The following is a 17,353-nucleotide window of genomic DNA, read 5'->3' as shown; positions in this document are numbered from 1 at the left end:
TTAAGAAAATAGTAGATATTATTGCTCTCATAAGACCACACAATAAATATGAGTAAGTAATGGAAAACATGCCTCAAGCTTTCAGTGGACTGTCACCATTTTAAACACCATTTAAACACCATTTTCTATGGACTGTCACCATTTAAAGGAATGCCTTTTCATTCTTTAGTCCTTGCATCCATGGACTGTACACCACTTTTTACAGTCTGCCTCTAACACCACCTCTCCTTGGCACCAAGCAGTCATAATAGACAAGAATCCAGCCTCAGAAGGTTTACAGTTGAAAACAAAAGAAAAAAATTATCTCAGGAAAAAAAACTTTTAAGATCAATAAATATTATGCTCCCATTTCATAGATGGATAGAGAGATCTCTCTGTGCTATATTTAATAGACATCTACAAGACCTGCAAAATAACAAAGCACAGGTTCTAGCAAGGCTAGGATCAGCACAAGTTAGAAAACACTCAGAGCTTGACTCAGTTCTTCAACCAAACATTAGAAAAAAAAAAAAATCAAACTTCTAGTTATAACAAACTTATACCAGCTTAGATATCTCTTACCCCCTCCTCCTTTTTCAAAGCCTCAGCTTTCTCCACGGTGCATCAAGGAGGGCAGCAATCACCCACGGCAGTCCCTACCCACAGCACAGCAGGAAAGAAGGGAACCCACATCCTCAGACCCTCAGCCCTTTATAGTTTGTTTTGCCACCTGCTGTGAGACCCAGCTGGGATGAATCCTCCAGAATTGCTCCACCCAGAACACCAGGCTATGTAATTCATGCAGACTCAGGGCTGTCAGAGTAGAAAGGGAGCCAATCCATCTCCCAGTGTAGTAGCAATTCTGTCTGCTAACCAGGGCAGCAGCAAATTCTGCAGCAGGCCCAGAATAAAAGTGTTGTGAGCTCCTTGCAAAGTTCCTGCAGAAATCTTTCCAATCTTCTGCAATAAAAAGCTACTTTCTCTCCTCCACTAGAAACACCTTCTCAGTGATGTGATTCTTACAGTCAAAATGATATTGGTACTTTGCTGGCACAGACCTTTCATGAAGACCACAAAAATAGTTGAGAGTTGTCAAATGATAGAGAAGCACCAACATTTCCCAATGGCAAGAAAAAAGGCTATCAGCAGCAGCCTAAAAACAAAAGGGTTGATTTTTGTTTATGATATTTGACTGTGAGAGCAAACTGGGCCACCCATTTAGAGCTGGATCCTGCTCCCTGACTGCACAGCTATTTTTAACTTCTGTGTTTTTATAATAAGTCTGGCTATGAACTTTGTTACAGCTCCCCATACAAAGAGAATTCACGGACTTTCAGCAAGACTGCTATATTTTAGGTTAGATGGCAATTTTATCCGAAAAGTGACAAGAAAAAAAGTGGCTTCTCTTTCTTGGCAGATACGTTCCCTGTGTGTATTAGGTTATAATTTATTCATGCTGATGATGAAATACAGTCCCCTTGTTTTCAGTCTCTTAGCCTGCAGAGCTGGTGGAACTCAGAGAGAGATAGAGAGCATCTACATCTCATGGCCTTCCAGAGCACATCTGCGTAAAACTTGAAGGACTTGTTGTCTTCTTCGCTTTTGTTTTTTGCTTTTTGGTTCTTTTTAATGTGTATAAATTTCTGACTGTAACAAGCACAGATGGATCTGCCCTACAGGTGCCCAACCGAGCTACTGCTTGTCCAGATGCTTGTCCCATCCAGAACCCACAAGATCTATTTATCTACCAGTAGGCAAAACATCGTGAGATTCACCATGAAGCTAAATCTGTTACATCCTCACATAAATCCCTTGCCTCCAACAGCTTTGAATAAAATTTATGAGATTTATGATAAAAATCATCAGGCATACAAAAATGTCACTAAGGTTAAGCAAAAGCTTTATAAGAGGTGAGCCTGCAAAGCAAGTACTTTTATCTGTAGCTCCACCTCTGTCCTTTGGGCCTGTTGCCACAACAGCCAGCTTTGCCTCCTCCTGATGGTAAAGCCTGGTGTAAGCAAATGTGTCACAAAAGTCACTATATTGACTAGCTATCACATAAATAACACATAATGTGTTGCTTTTAAGAAAATCTGTGTGAGTTGGTAAGCCCAGTCCAACTTGGAGAAGGGTTCCTGCAAAAAAAGCACCTAGAGAGGACAGAGGAGGAGCAATCCTCCCCATCCAGGGATGTGTGGGACAGGCTGGTCTTGAAGACAAGCAACACTCCTACAGCCTTTGTCACATGCATTTGTTTGGTGGCATGTACAAACAGTATTCCTCAAAGCTGACCATCAGGTAAACAACACAGATGCAGCTGAAAACTCTATTCCTTCCTGGTGGCTCCCTCCAGAGTCTAGCTTTTAGCTTCCTGAACTTTAGGGGAAAGTTTTATTTGGGGGGCGGTGAAGGTGTTGATGGCTTAGGGTTTTTTTAGTTTCAACATAATTTCATTAGATTCTCTAAGATAGAAAACTTTAGAAATAAAGCAGCCAAATACATAAATAAAAGGAGAGAAAAAAAATGATGTCACCCTCAAGCAGTTCCATCAAGGGATGACATTTTAAATCACATCATGTCTCACACCCATTTCTTAGTGCAAAATAAATCACTTGAACAGAGTGCAAGCCAATTTTTACTTTAAAAAATGTTGTGTCCTAAGGCTCTCTTCTTGAACTTCAAAAGCATACTTCATAATTACTCTACCTATCAAAGGAAACTCAATATTTCACCTCCAACCTCCCTCTGCTTGTGTTATAATTTTTAATTGTTAATAAATTATATTAATTTTAAACTGGTTATTCTCTCTTGAAATTACATCTTTCAAATGAGTATGCAAACTTATTTTAAATTAATATATTTACCTTAAAATTATATATCAGTAATTTGTTTATGACTTTTTTTGCCTCTTAATTCTTGTATTAGGATTTCAACCTTGGGTTACCTCGTTTAATTTTATTTGAGTACTGTTGTCTTAACTTAAGAGTCAAAACCTATTTCATAGAGCTTGAGACTTCTGAAAGGCAAACACTTTTCTTTATTTGACATATTTATATATTTTTGTTTGGAGGCATCATAATGCACTGCATGGGCTTTTGTCATTGCAAGCTTAAGATAGGTGGAAAATTTGGAGGTCTTCTTTGCAATCTAAAATCTGCTCTCACAGGTTCATGCAGTCACTCTTAAAGAATACATAACATTGGAAATTTTAGAAGGGCTACATTGTTTTCTTTAGCTAGCAAGTATTTTTACTTAATGCTCAGTCCTTGCAAATATGTTCAAGAAGGTCAGGCATGGCAGGCTTCAAGTAGGGTATTTTCTGTAAAGGAGAGGGTGCTACTTGACAAGGAAGCAAGGTTCCTGTGCATATTCAGGTCTGATAACGAAGGCATCATTCTTCATAGATTCCAACAGTCAGTATTTAAGAGTTCTCACTGATTTCAAGGCTGGTCACATCTTAAATGGATGAATAACTATTGCAAAACGGTAGAAAAACATCAGTACACTGTTGCCAGAATGACATAAATCAGCGCTCTCAAAAACTCCAGCATGCAGAAAATACCTTCATGGCAGGACCAACCACAGTAGTTGCAAAACCTTGTGCCTGAGAGCAACCTGTGTTGGGAAGCAGGCAGAGAAGTTCACACCCAAGCAGCGTTTCGTTGGCTTCTGAGGCTCTCAGAGTTGATCAAGGCATACTGGAGCACACTGCAAAGGAAAAAACACATCCAGTTGGTGAACCCAACTATGTGACTGAACAATTTCCCCATTGAAAGAAAAATCTTCCCAGAGATGCCTCTGAGCAGCACAGAGGAAAGAAAAACAAAGCAGAGATTGTCCCTGGAGAATACATTGCACATGTTTCATTAAGACCAGTGTCTGCAGGACTCTATTCAGTGCCAGGTGGGTACTCTTTAGTCTGCAGGGTGCTTTTTTGATAAAAAAGAATAAGACCAGGACTGTTTCACCATCCCAGTAAATTACACATCCACATACACAATAATTTTTTTCTAAAGTATCAGCAGACAACTAAATGCCAGAGAAGAACTCTGGCTATCAATTGTATGAGACAAATAGCCTGTATCTCAGAGAATTCTGCTCCCCAAACCTGCCACATCTTGTCCCTATTATTCTTCATGCACAACAGTCTTCCTGTAGGAAAGAAATCTGGGTTTTGCTCTTCCTTCAGCCAAGCTCTCTGCTCACAGTCAAACCCACTGACTCAACTACTTTTTGTGAGTCCTAGTGACACCCATCACTGATAGATGAACTAAATCACAGGAAGATGGAGGAAGTACAAGCGCACCAAAGAAAAATAGTTTCAGACCAAATTCATGGTCCTGAATAAATCTGAAAGGCATGCTCCCAAGTCCCAGCTCATCGAGATGAAAATGTAGTTCCTAATTCTTCCCATATGTTTCAAACAAAATTTTATGAATGAAAGATGGATCCTCTTCCCACTTGTTCCCTCCTAGTGCAACCCACCCAATTCCAGATTAACCCACCTCCTCCTAGTTCCATCTCCTCTGTGTGAGAAGCAAAGCAGGGAGCTGAACCAACAGAGACACTGGACTCCTCCTTGCCAAAGGAGCAGGCGTGTGAAGTAGAAGGCAGCATGTGCTGGAAATTCAGATGTCAAAACACGTTTTTCTCCAGCAATATAAGAGAGGAAGAAATCATGTGGAATGAGGCAGCACAGTTCCTCTCTTTTATGTTGTGAGAGCTTCCAAAAAAGAAGAGTCTTTCAAACAAAAATGAGGCATGGGTAGTTTTCCAAATGTTCTCTTTTATTTATGATAGTTGTCTTCATTTAATGAGCAACGTGTTTTCTCTCAAGTCTGGCATAGCCACTGGCTGAAGCAACAGATGTACCGTATCGATGATCTTCAAGAAGGAAAACACATCTGTCTGCAGTAGTTTTTTGGACTCTGAGGAATAAGTGTGCAAGCCTGTGGGAACTTCACAGATACTTGAAGACCTAATTTATTCATTGTTGATTTATTTACATACCTTTATGCAAGAGCTTTAGTGCTACACAACAATGTATATAGAAGAGTTTTAGTAAATAAATTGCATTTGTTACCTATTTTAAGATATCAAGCAAAAAAAAAATAGGAGAGGATTTAGGCATCTGTGAAATGACATGTTGTTAGATCTTTGCATACTGAGATGGGCATTGGAGGTTTGGACGTTTTATAGTGTACACAATTGGCACACCTGGGAAAAAATGCATACACTGCCAGCTAAAATGCCTAATCTCTTCTTTAGCACATTTGTGGTTTAATTACAAAGCCTACTGAACAATTAAAATTCAGGTCAGCACACAGCAGCAGTACCAGGCTTTGATGTGGGGTCAGTATTGGTCACAGTCCTGTACTCATTACATAGGTTAATCAATTTAGTGGAGTAAATATGACAGGACTGACCAAAAATCTATGTAATTACCATTGCTCCAAGAGCACAGGCAAGCACGGCTGGTTTATGTGTTTGATACACAAGCATTCTTTTTTCCAAACAGAGACCTGGAGCTGTTAGTAAAAAGCTGATTTATTTCTTCCACAAGCAGTCCCTCCCATTGCTGCTGTCCGTCTGCTTGTGTGACATGCAGCAGGGTGAGCACCCCCACGTACATGCATGCCAGCACCCTCACACACACACACACACACACACACACACAATAGTCTCATCTTTAGATTAGTATAAGTGACTGTCTCTGCCCCTGCAGCATCCCACTGGCTGCAGCTGATGATGTTCTCTGCTGTGTGGCAAAGCCACTGTGCAGTGATTTCATATGAAGTAGTGCACACATTGGTGCTCCTCTCTGAGAGATAAAGGCATCTGTGTGACAGTGGCATTTCAGGGAATATATATTTGTGACTGCCCCAGCCATCTTCACCTCCAGCCCAGCTCATGAGATCTGCTGTTTTTGGACACCTTTCAAACAGTAACTGATTAAAAGAATTGGATCACTACAGCCAGACCAAGTACTGCTTTCTCTTGCCCAGACATAGATTCTTCTTGACCCCCAAATAACACAAACTCATGACAAGTTTCAGACAGGTCATTATTTGTCCAACTTGAGGTATGTAACCAAGGCGAAAAATGTCAAACTCCCCTGAACTGGAGAAGAGAGATTGCTGCTGGGTTTTGGGCAGGATGCACAGTGTTTGCTTCCTGCCCAGAAAGCCAGGAGTTATCAGGTTGCTCAGCCTGGGATTTTCGCAATAAGCACTGAATTTTCCCCTGGAAGGAGAGTGACAGCGAGGAGGTTTGAGCTGGGATTTTTGCAAGAGTCACCAAACTCCCAGGGAAATTCAGTGAGAGCTGAAGAGTTTTGATCCCTCACATGGAAGTTGATAGCAAATTAATATGCATTTCAGTAGGGGCAGGAATAGGTCTGGGTGCCACAATCCCATAAGCTCTTTTGAAAATCACATCCTTAAATGGTAATATTCTGATATTCCAAATATGTGGGGTTAGGTAATTTTTTCTAATTCTTAAAAAAATATTAGTCATAATTTTCTTCTGCCTTTCAGTTCCTATGAGATAAAAGGGGTCCAGCTTTACAAGCAGCAAGACTTACCAAAATAGCTCCAGAGAAGTTTTAAGCCATTTTCTACAGTATTTCCAGTATTTTCCCTAGTTCCCTTTCTGTAAAACGTGTGCCATACTGGGTGTAGGACCATGGGCACTACTATCCCATCTGAGTGTTTGTCTGGGCTGACACATGGGCATTTGTGACAGGTGTCACCTGGACCCGTTGTGTCACCTTTGTGGCATTCCTCCCTAGGAGCAGCCAGCCAGCCATAGGTGACAATTGACCAAGGGAGGAGGCTGCAGAAACACATCAGAGGGTACCCACAACCGGGTACAGCACGGCACTGGTAGTGGAGTGCTGGCGTTTCGTTAGGGTGTGTCAAAATATTAAAACAGGATCGTAAAGAAGGAAATGTTTTTGCAAAAAACCGTGGGCCGTCCCTTTGCAAAACAAACGTTTAATTGCTGCAGAGACAATGTCTGCGTCTCCTTGTGCTTGTTTTCTGGTGTCTAACGCAACAGCCTCTTTTACAGGCTATTGGAATAGCAACAACAGCAGCCTTTAAGTACTGCTACAGTGTTAATGCTTACTGCTAGTAATAGGCGTTGATGAACAGATCTTTACTGCTTGAGTCCTACTCTCTACAACACTCTGCTCTCTCATTCTCCCCACCCACCACATTTAAACGAACAAACCACGTTTTCTTTATGTCATCTCCATCCATCCCAGGAGCTTTGATCACCGAAGGAAACATGTCAGAGCTGCCAGTGCTCTCATTCTGGAGGAAATGCTGATATTTTGGACTTATTTTTCTTGTGCATCTGAATGACAGCAAGTATTTTCAATTGGTTTAGTTTTCTAAGGAAAAAAGCACTCTGGTCAAGATAGCTTATTTCACTTAGCTTTAACATATCATTTGTAGTCTGACTTTATTTATTTTTTAGAATTACTTTATAACTGCTTCCTAAAAAGAAAATATAAACCAAACCGTCAAGGAAGAAGTTGCTTGGAAACAAAACACTGAAGTTGTTTGTTGTGGCACTAATCAAAAAGGATGTATTAATATTGTGCTTTTATATTTTCAAATAAAATTCACTTAAATAGCCACAAAGAAACAACACATTCCTTTTTTTTTTTTTTTTTAAATGGCATTTTGGATGGAAAAACATTCACAGCTATTTTCTTGGACTAACTGAAGCTGCCAGGGACAAGAACGGTATCTTTTTGCTCTTTCTCACCTTCTTATTACCAAGTTTTACTGCCAGCTATTCTGTGGACTTCTGCTTTGTCACCAGAGAAATGTGGGAACAGAGGTTGTGTTATGACCCCTTGAACTGAGTTAGTGGAGTACCAACACTCCTTTAGGGACTATATAAATATGTGTCTGAAGCAGACTGAGTAGTGGTAGTCACTAGAGCCTTCCCTGTCACCATTCACAGCAGCAGGACTGGTTCCATGCTGTCTGCTTTCCTCTATCTCAAGAAACCTCACTTGGCTTCCTTTTTTCATTCCCAAGTCTGGAAAACACAAGCAGTCCAAGGGCAGCGCAGTACAGAGCCAGCAGGAGGTGCTCCTATAGCAAGGAAATCTGTCCAACAGAATAAATCCTAGGTCTTGTGGCACCAAATTTCCCTTCTGCTATAATATGAAAAATGTTTGGCATACTCAAAAAAGGGGTTTTGGCATAGCAGGGAAACAGTTTGGGCTCTCCTACTGCAGACACCTAGATAGAAGCAATATTTCTCATGTTTTTGAGTTACTGTAATCAAGCATATTGCAAAAGAGGAAAAAAATAAATGAAAATATGTTATTAGGTCCTAGTAGACTTGCAATTTCTGAATTTCTTTTACAAATGCCCATAGAGTATTCCATCTTTATCCTCCCAAGTCACTGAGAATAACACATCAAAGAGCATGTTTGCATTTCTATAATAGATAACAGCATTGACATAAGCTTCAGGGTTCATACAAACTATAAACTGAATTACCAATCTCCTATCTCACATATTTATAAACTGCAAGTCGAGCCTGGAGAAAAAATTCCAACTACAGGTGCAATAATTATTCCACAACTTTTAAAGAGTCACTTCTGTGCTGCAACCTGAATTCCAGTGGATGGGAATAATCAGTTTGGTTTGTATCAGCCTCTGCTTGCTTAGCAGGAGTCAAATGGTAACCTGGACTCTGCTGGTCACTGCCATGGCAAGGCTGACAGAGTCGTCTGAACGAGAGATCTTGTAAAAGCTGCAGGTTTCTGTCTCCCCTGGCTGAGGAAAGAAGTAATTTTCTGCTGCCATGCTTAGGCATTCCCTTCAAAAACCCACAGGAGCTGGCCCTCCGACAGTCCTCTGAGACACCAGAGTCAGAACAGAGCAAGCCCTGATGGCCCAGAGGTTCTACTTACAAACCTGAAAGCATTATAAACCATGACGTTTTTCCTCACAACCAAAGAAGAAAGAATAAAATTATGCTTATTTCTCTAAACCAGAAAGCTCAGACAGAAAGTGCTCATTTTTGGAGAAACTAGGTATCTTTCAACCTTCTTTGACACCAGAGCATCAATAAAGCCAGGGGACCCTGCCTAAGAGGCAAAGGTCAGCATAACAGCAGAGTGCTTCCATGAGACCGCAGGTAACTCAGCTGTAAGAACACCCTGACAAGGGCCAAATGGAGAAAAGTCAAGCTGCCTTTCTGCTATTGGCAGGTGCTGGGTTGTGCATGACTCTCCTAAGCCACAGGCCCAAGAATGTAGTTCCTGGGTCAGGATGCACGTCAGTAAAATACGACGTCTGGGGACAGAGTGAATCATTCATGCAGCAGCTCTCTACACATCCACATTGAGTTTTTTGGGCTATATTGTCAGAAAGGAAAACAAAGTGAAAAGGTAAACGTTGCTAAAAAGGGCTACCGTGCTGTGTCACGCAAATATATTGGAGTTCCCTTTTGGAACTCTAATACTGGTCTGAGCCATCAGCTTCTCGTCATAACTCTCCAAAGCACCTCTTCTCCTGCTGCTGCTTTCCAGCATGTCCAAAAACAGAAGAAACAATACGTGTCAGAGGAAATAATGGCATGGGATTTGAGAAGGGATGTTCTCTTCCTGGGTAATTTGACAAAGACCAGCTGGAGACTTAGATGGACATCCTTGTTTCTAGACCTCAATAGAAGCCGTATTTTATGTGACCTTGTCAGTAATATTTGGTTCTGGGATATACAACAGCATGTAGGCATTAAAGCCATGTAAAACTAGGAGACTTAAATTATGACAGTTCTGTTTTGAAAATTCAGACCTCTCATCTTCAGGTCTTAAGAAAGTATCTTATCAGAAATAACTCTAATTTTTCATCTTAAAGAATTCATATTGTGTGAGCCCTACAGTCCCTCTCTACAACACAGATAGGAACAATCCTTGTGGATTCCCTATTGTGTTATGCAAACAGTGGGAGTCCATTAAATCCAATATTATTATTGAACTTGCAACTGAAAGCATTACCTTTTTTTTTTTTTTTTTAGCTATATGACAAGAGATTTTCTTAAATGTGTTGAGTATTTACTAACTTAAAAAAACCTTTTCTGACAGACAGGAGTAATTCCAAACCAGACAAGATACAGGACACCCAAAATTTTGCCACGTGGTGACAAAACCAGCCTATGAAATTCCTTTTTGGAGATTCTCTTAGTCTCTTCAGCATGATCGATTCTTATTCACTTATTACTGCATCAGAGTTGGCATTAGCATTTGGGGTCGGATCAGTGAAAGGATTCTGGTGACAATAGCAGCATTCACAAGCTCTGTCAATGCAGCATGGTTTATTTAATTCAGCAAACACTTAGCTTTGGCGGCAGAGAAAGGCAAAGCAATGTAGACAGAAATACTAAGGTAGAAGTGCAGAGAAAAAAATTTCTCCTGGCTAGACCATGTCTAGATTCAAAGGAAAACTGAGGGGGGGGGGGAAGCAAGAGATCAGGATTTTTTTTTATTATTTTGTTCCTAGGTTGTTATTTTTCTGAAACAGAGTCCTGTTCTTATGCTGCAAGTGGCAGAAACATGAGGTGAGGATCATTCAGTGATGAAGGCTCTGCAGCTGACAGATTACAGGACAGATTCAGCTCAGTCTCTTTAACTGTGCTTCTCTGCAAACTGAAACGCTCTCCTTTTCCTCATTGGATACTTTATCTAAGAGGATCGATGCATGGGGGAGAGGAAAGCTCAGCTTTCTAAGAAGCACAGAGGCAGCACTGAAAAGACACTCCAAAAGGCCCTAAAAAGTACTTGACTCTTGAATAGGTTAGTATTTAAAACATTGGACTGTGTAAGTGAAAAATGAAAAACTGTTCCACTAGAATATACACCAACACTTTAAAATGGAAGTTTACAAACAAGAGACCCTTTGTTCAGTGGCGCCATTTCCTTTGGTGTTTGGAGGCTTTTTTGTTCCTTTCTGGCTCCAAATTGCCCTGAAAAATCTGAAAATAAATCTTGCTCCAAAATCTTGCTTAAAAAATACTCTTAGGTTAAAATACAGAAAAACCCACATGAACATGATGGGGTGGTTTGCTTGACCAACTCTCCTGTCAAACAATTTCAGAATTTGGTAGAAACAGAAAAGTAGGCCAGGTCCTCATGCACGTAAGGGAAATGGCCAACACAAACCCAAAACGTGGTTGTTAAATAACATGTAGGTGCAATTATTACTGTGTGCCCCTGATACCTCCACATGACATCATACTGTCAGGTGTCTTACTTTATTTTTCTCCAAATGACTTGCAGCTTTTCTGCATGGACTACTCCATAACCATCACAGCTGACAGAGGTGCTTGTGCCAGATGCTGTGAAATTTGAAGGAGGAAGGGCTCCAGGGTACAGTAGATGCTGTGAGGCTCCTTCAGCTTTATGGTGAGCTTTTCTTGCCTTTTCCAGGGCAGCATCAGCAAAAGTTCATCATGTGCTGCAAATAATATATATCTAGACTGCATTTAGCAGAGGTGGGTTTCTGGGGGAGGAGCTGGGCTCACAGAGTTAAGTGAGCAGTTTTGTGTTCTTCTGATAATTTCATTTGGCTTAAGCTTTTAAAGCCCTACAGACTCAGAGAGCTGCCCTTACAGGTTTTATGTAAATTAAATAAATCAGTATTCCTGCAAAATGCCTGCTGATAATGTCTTCCCGTTATACAGGTGTGTCTGAACGGCCAGACCTACTCATCACTGCTAAATAGATGGTGGACTGCTTACAAAACCCTCCTAGGTTAAGTACGTATGGTTAATGGTACAGCCCAGCACAACTTGAACAGAAGAAAGCCTTCATTGCTAAGGGAAAGTGCAGCCAACAAACTAGCCCAGCTAGGTGTGTGCATATTGTCCCACAGCTATGTGAACTACACTCCGTCAGGGCAAGCAGATAACAAAAAATAAAATGCCCTGGTTTGGCAGCCCTGGTTACCTTTCCAGGGAGAGAGGGATGAAATTTTCCACTTATGAAAATCCCTCACAGCTCTGCAGTTTGGCTGTCTACTTGAAATATAGACGTTTTCAACCCTCGAAACCAAAGTCGTGCTGCACGTAGTGTTGTGCTATAGGGCCACAGTGAGTGACGTGGCTCTGAGAGGCCTCCACAGGCTGCCACCACCCTCCCCATGAGCTAACTGAAGAACACAAAGCAGCACTTACGAACTGAAATAACACATGTATTTAATATTTGTGACTATTACGGGCCTGCAGCGTTGCGACTGCCAAGAAAGGCGTGCCAAGTACGCTTCACCTGAGAGAAGGAATGGGGAAAGGAATGCTTCTCCTGCAGCAAGAGAGGGAGTTGTGCCATCGGCCCAGCCAAAGGAGGGCTCCTTGGTCTGCTTGCCTTGGCCACTGTCTTGGCCACAGAGATGTTCACACCAAGCTGCTCAGCCTGGACGTGTATGCTGTATGGGTACACACATGTGTACACACATACAGGTATTCAATGAGGACTAGAGTTCTGCTGTGTTCCTCATGGCACAGATGCAGAGGATATCATGGATCTGCTTCAAGAGAGGAGCCTCTGGAGCCACAAGCTGGGATTAATTTTAAGCAACTGCTGCCAAGGCTGCTGAAAGCGTGGGCCTGGACACTCTTTCACTGTTGCTTGTGCTGGAGGCTGGGAGATTAGGAATGAGTAACTGGCCTCCTCCAAACAACTCTGTACAGGACCTGAAGCCCAGCAGTACTCTCACAATCGGCTCCTCCACAAAGAGTATATGTTTTCTCCTTTTTATCAAGGAACAATTGATATTAAATACTTCTACGTCTTAACCAATGCTGTTTCCTTTTTCTGTGTTAGCCTGATGTCTGACTCTTATAAAACTGAGACCACGAGAGAGTAAGTTAAAGTAAATTAAATTGCCATGGGGCAATATACATTTCTCTGTTGCACATAACTTCACAGGCAAAAGGGCCTGTGCTGCTGATACACGAAGGCTGGAGGGAAAGACTCCCCCAAGGGCAGTGGCAAAGGCTGTGTCACATTCTATGGTCATACTGAGGGCTGCTGTATGCCTCTAACAGCCTTTGATTTCAGAGCTGAACACGTAGCAAATGCTTTCCAGCCCTGAGATGGCTACGAAGCCATTTTCAAGGATTTCCCCCCATCTTTCATCCAATCTTCTCTGACACCACTTGGTTTAGCCATGAGTTGCACCTGAGCATTTCCCACCTTACCTCGCCCCTGCCCTACTGACAGGATGGGTGGCCCCACTGCCTGCCCACCATCCAGGCTGCTCTCTGGCACCTCTGCCAAACACACCACTGTGCTATGTTGTCTCTGTCCTCAGCCAGCCTGGCCCATCTTTCCTCAAAACCACTTCCAACAATCCTGTCGAGGCATGTGCACTTTCTTCCTTGGCCTGATGGTAGCCCATGTCTCTCTCCACGATCCTCCAGCTACACAGCAATCTTGAAGGGAAGCTCAGCCCTTGGGTCAGTCTCAAGCCATGCATCTGCCTCATCACCCAGGTGACGGCTGACATTTAGGCTCCTGGCAGAACAAAAGGGGCAGAAAAGCGAAATGTTAACTATTGCACACTTACTAAATTATGACATATTACATTAATGTCTATTATCGGGGTGATTAGATATTTGAAGGGGCTGCCCAGGGAGACAGTGGAGTCACTGTCCCTGTTTAAGGAAAGACTGGATGTGGCACTTAGTGCCATGGTCTAGTTGGCGTGGTGTTCAGTCAAAGGCTTTACTCCATGATCTCAGAGGTCTTTTCCAATATAATTGATTATGTGATTCTGCCATAGGGGTGGATTTCAGAATCAGTGTTAAAGCTGTTGCTGCTGCCATTTCCTCATCTACCACATAGTAAATGAGCATTTGTGCTTTTGATGGGAGTAAGGCTCAAAAGATCATCCCCTCCTTGCATGAGAGATGACAGGCACCGTAGGCCTGTCATCAGAGACCCTTAGCCTGAGGGTAGGACACCCAGTGAGAGCTCTTGCATTTATGCAGAGCCCCACTGAACTGACATGCAGACGCTGGCCCAAGCACAATGGTTACAGGCATTGCTCCACACTGAGTTATATTTAACACAGGGGCCTAAATTACACAGGAGATGAAGAGAAGTCCCTTCGAAAAGGCTTACAAGGTCCCACCTGTTTCCCAGGTCAGAGTCAGGACTTCTGAAAGCACATATGTTTGACAACATCCAGATCAACTGAACAAAGTAACATTAATAGGACCCCCTTCCCTACTTGGGCACCGGGCAAGAGACAGCTGCCCTGATGCCTGTCTGGAAAATTGGTAGCAGCCCCAGGGGATCTTGCAGGCTTCCCCAGCTGCAAGAAAAATCCATAGGGAGGATGTGCAGCAGTAGCAAGGGAGACAAAAGTGTGACCGAGGGGACAGGGAGCTTCTGAGAGATGAGAATGAGCTGAAGGATAATCCATTTCCCCAGATGAGGATAATTCAAATAAGTTCAAAGATAAGAACTTTCTCCAGAGCATAAGCTTCTCTGGGGCTCAGACCTGCTAATTTGGAGAGCATCCCATGTGTAACAGAGGCTGTGTGGGTAGCTCCATAAACCATGGTGGGGAGCAGGTGAGGAGACCTTCCTGCCTGAATCAGACATTCATTCAGACCCACAGCACCAAATTCACAGCACAGGTCAGGGTGAGGATGAAGTAAAACCAGCTTATTGCAACCCTGTGCAAAAGCTTGCATAAAGCACTAAACCGGAACATCCCCAAGAGCTGCTCTTGCACCCTTCCTCTGGATCCACCTGCAGAGTCTGACCCAGCTGTTTTTTTCAGAACACCCATGGTAGTTCCACCATTTTAATATCTACATACAAAACCTCCTGATACATTTTAGTGAACCACAAACTACCTTAAAAAATGCAATGCAAAATTAAAGAATTCACTGTTCATAGCTCCAAGTAGGGAACCAAGTAATTAATATACAGCTTAATCTACAGCTTCTGCTATCCTTATACAGCTCTCACGCTTTGGCCTGCAGCCCCTTTGCTTTAATTGCTCTCACTAAAGATAGCACTCTCCTAATGCAAAATAATCTGGTGAATCCTATGCCCATATCTGGGCTAAATGCAGGGTGCTTAAGAGGAAGAGATCTCAACATATCGAGGTGTTTGCTTGCATTCAAGGGAAAACAGAGAGGTTTACTGGAAGTCAAAATAATATATCACATATGAAATGAAATCCCACTAAAAGCTAATTTTTCAAATTATCTAATATTATTCTTGTTAGGGCTAATATTTCATGGATGATCCTTTGTTAACATATAATGGCAAGCCACAGCCTGTCTGCATGCCAAGGATACCCTCTTTAAAGAAATATAAATACCATGGAACGCTTCTGATCTTTCTCATATAAAGATTTTTTTTTTTTAATGAAACACTATTCAGATGCTTCATGGCCAGCAAATGTAAATAAATGCAATAAAAAGTAGTCTTGGCTGTGAGAGAGGTCTGGAAGACTGAATTTCTCAAGGGACAGACAAATAAATCAGGGAAAGTTTTATTTCATTATCAACATAGTAGCAGCATGTATACATCAGCTAGTATCAATCTTGCTTATAGCTCAGGGCCAATGACTGATGGCATGCTGCAAATTCAAATTCTGACTTTTCCATCACAGCACGCGTTTGGGTCATTTTCTGCAGTTTTCGGTTTTCCAATCTGCACTCCTCTGCTGCCCCACCTTCCCTGTATCCGACTGGTTGTTTCATAAACAAAATGAATTTGCCTAATCCTTTTCTGAATCCATTCATCCTGTCAGCGTCCATAACATCTTACAGCAAGAAATTTCACAATTTAATTATATATTGTGTAAAAAGGTACTGAAATTAGTAAAAGTTATTAAAATATTTTAGCCAAGAAGAGCATTATTATCTGAAGTCTCCTGTTTTGTTGAAAAGCCTTGTTACATAGGCAAGGATGCTCAGCTGTTGACTGGAGGGTCACTCAGACACTCAAATTTTGCAGCTGCTCCTTCCTTCTGACCAGCACAAAGCAGGAGAGGAGGTAAGGTAGAAACAGGAGAGAAAGCAAAGCTTTCCATGGCGATGTACAAGCCAGACTCCATCAGGATCAGCCTGATCAATCATGGTGTAATGGCCTGACCTGGCAGATGACCAACAACAGCCACAATCTGAGCCTTTGCTTCAACCCTCTGCAATAGCCCAGCCAGCCTCAAAAGGTCCCCCTCTCTCATTACTCTTCTTCAGCAGGGCAGAAACCATCCTCCTCCTTAGGCAGGGCTTATTTCTAGAGGTGCTGAGCATCCATGCTCTGGCTGAACTCAGCAGGAACCACAAGTGGTCTCAGAGACTTAGGGCAGCACTGCACAGGGAATTTTGTGATTGTAAGAGCAACTGTTCACTTACAGTTTTCTCCTCTACCCCATGCTGTCCTTAATGTCAATATGGTCTTTTTCAGCTCATGGTCTCACCTGTAGGTCCCTGCTCCAGCTCAGGTATGAGTCAAGATCTGCAGAATCTGACTGAAACCTCCTTGTGTGTGGTGTTCACTCTCCTTCCACAACTCAGCCACACCTGCAGGACTTTTGTTCACATCCCTTTACTTCCCTCAGCCTTAGACAGCCTTTCTGAAATTGCAAGCCAAAACTGTCCATTTTCTCTGGACATGGACACAAGTAGCCCATGAGATCCATGCAATGGAAAATGGAACTACAGGTGAAATGGCCAGCTGCAACTCAAACTGATCTTGCTCTTCATCAAAAGGCGAGCCCTGACTGCTGTCCCTGTATGTCATGCCTCTCTGCCTTTCAGTCCCTGTGAAGACATGTCTTTTTGGATCATTACCAGACCTGAAACCATGAAGTTGTGATGCTGAGATGACAAGGCTCTGAACAATAGCCCAGACTCCTGCAAACTACTAATTGTCTTCTTCTGGCACTTTCCTAGCAAATTCTGCTGGCTTTGACTGGCATTCAGCTGTTACTGTTTAATACCTCTGTTACTTCCCTGGGAAGTGAGAGATGGTAATTTAAAATAAGACCCACCTCCAAATAACTTTCTCAGCTAGAAAGAAAATTCACCACCTCCTTACTCGCTTTAAAGGCTTTTCCCGGGGGAGCACCACATGTTTCACCAAGCGCAGCAAGATCCCTGGTACAGCCCGGCTGCTGTTCCCCCTCCCTGTCCAGCTGCATATGGGTGACGGACTTGGTCAGACAGAGGTCAGAGAATTAAAAAAAAAAGTAAATAGGAGTCATGCACTGGGAGCACACATTCACTGCATTGCTGAACTGTCTTACTAACCCGGGAGTAGCCTCCCACACTCCCATGCCGTTAGTGCACAGCTGCTGCTGGAAAGTTGCCCACAGAG

This window comes from Empidonax traillii, unplaced genomic scaffold, assembly GCF_003031625.1.
Source record: "Empidonax traillii isolate 1590-97213 ecotype Southwest subspecies unplaced genomic scaffold, ASM303162v1 scaffold154:size1206225, whole genome shotgun sequence".
In the NCBI taxonomy this organism is placed as follows: domain Eukaryota; kingdom Metazoa; phylum Chordata; class Aves; order Passeriformes; family Tyrannidae; genus Empidonax; species Empidonax traillii.
This window is presented reverse-complemented; position numbering follows the sequence as displayed.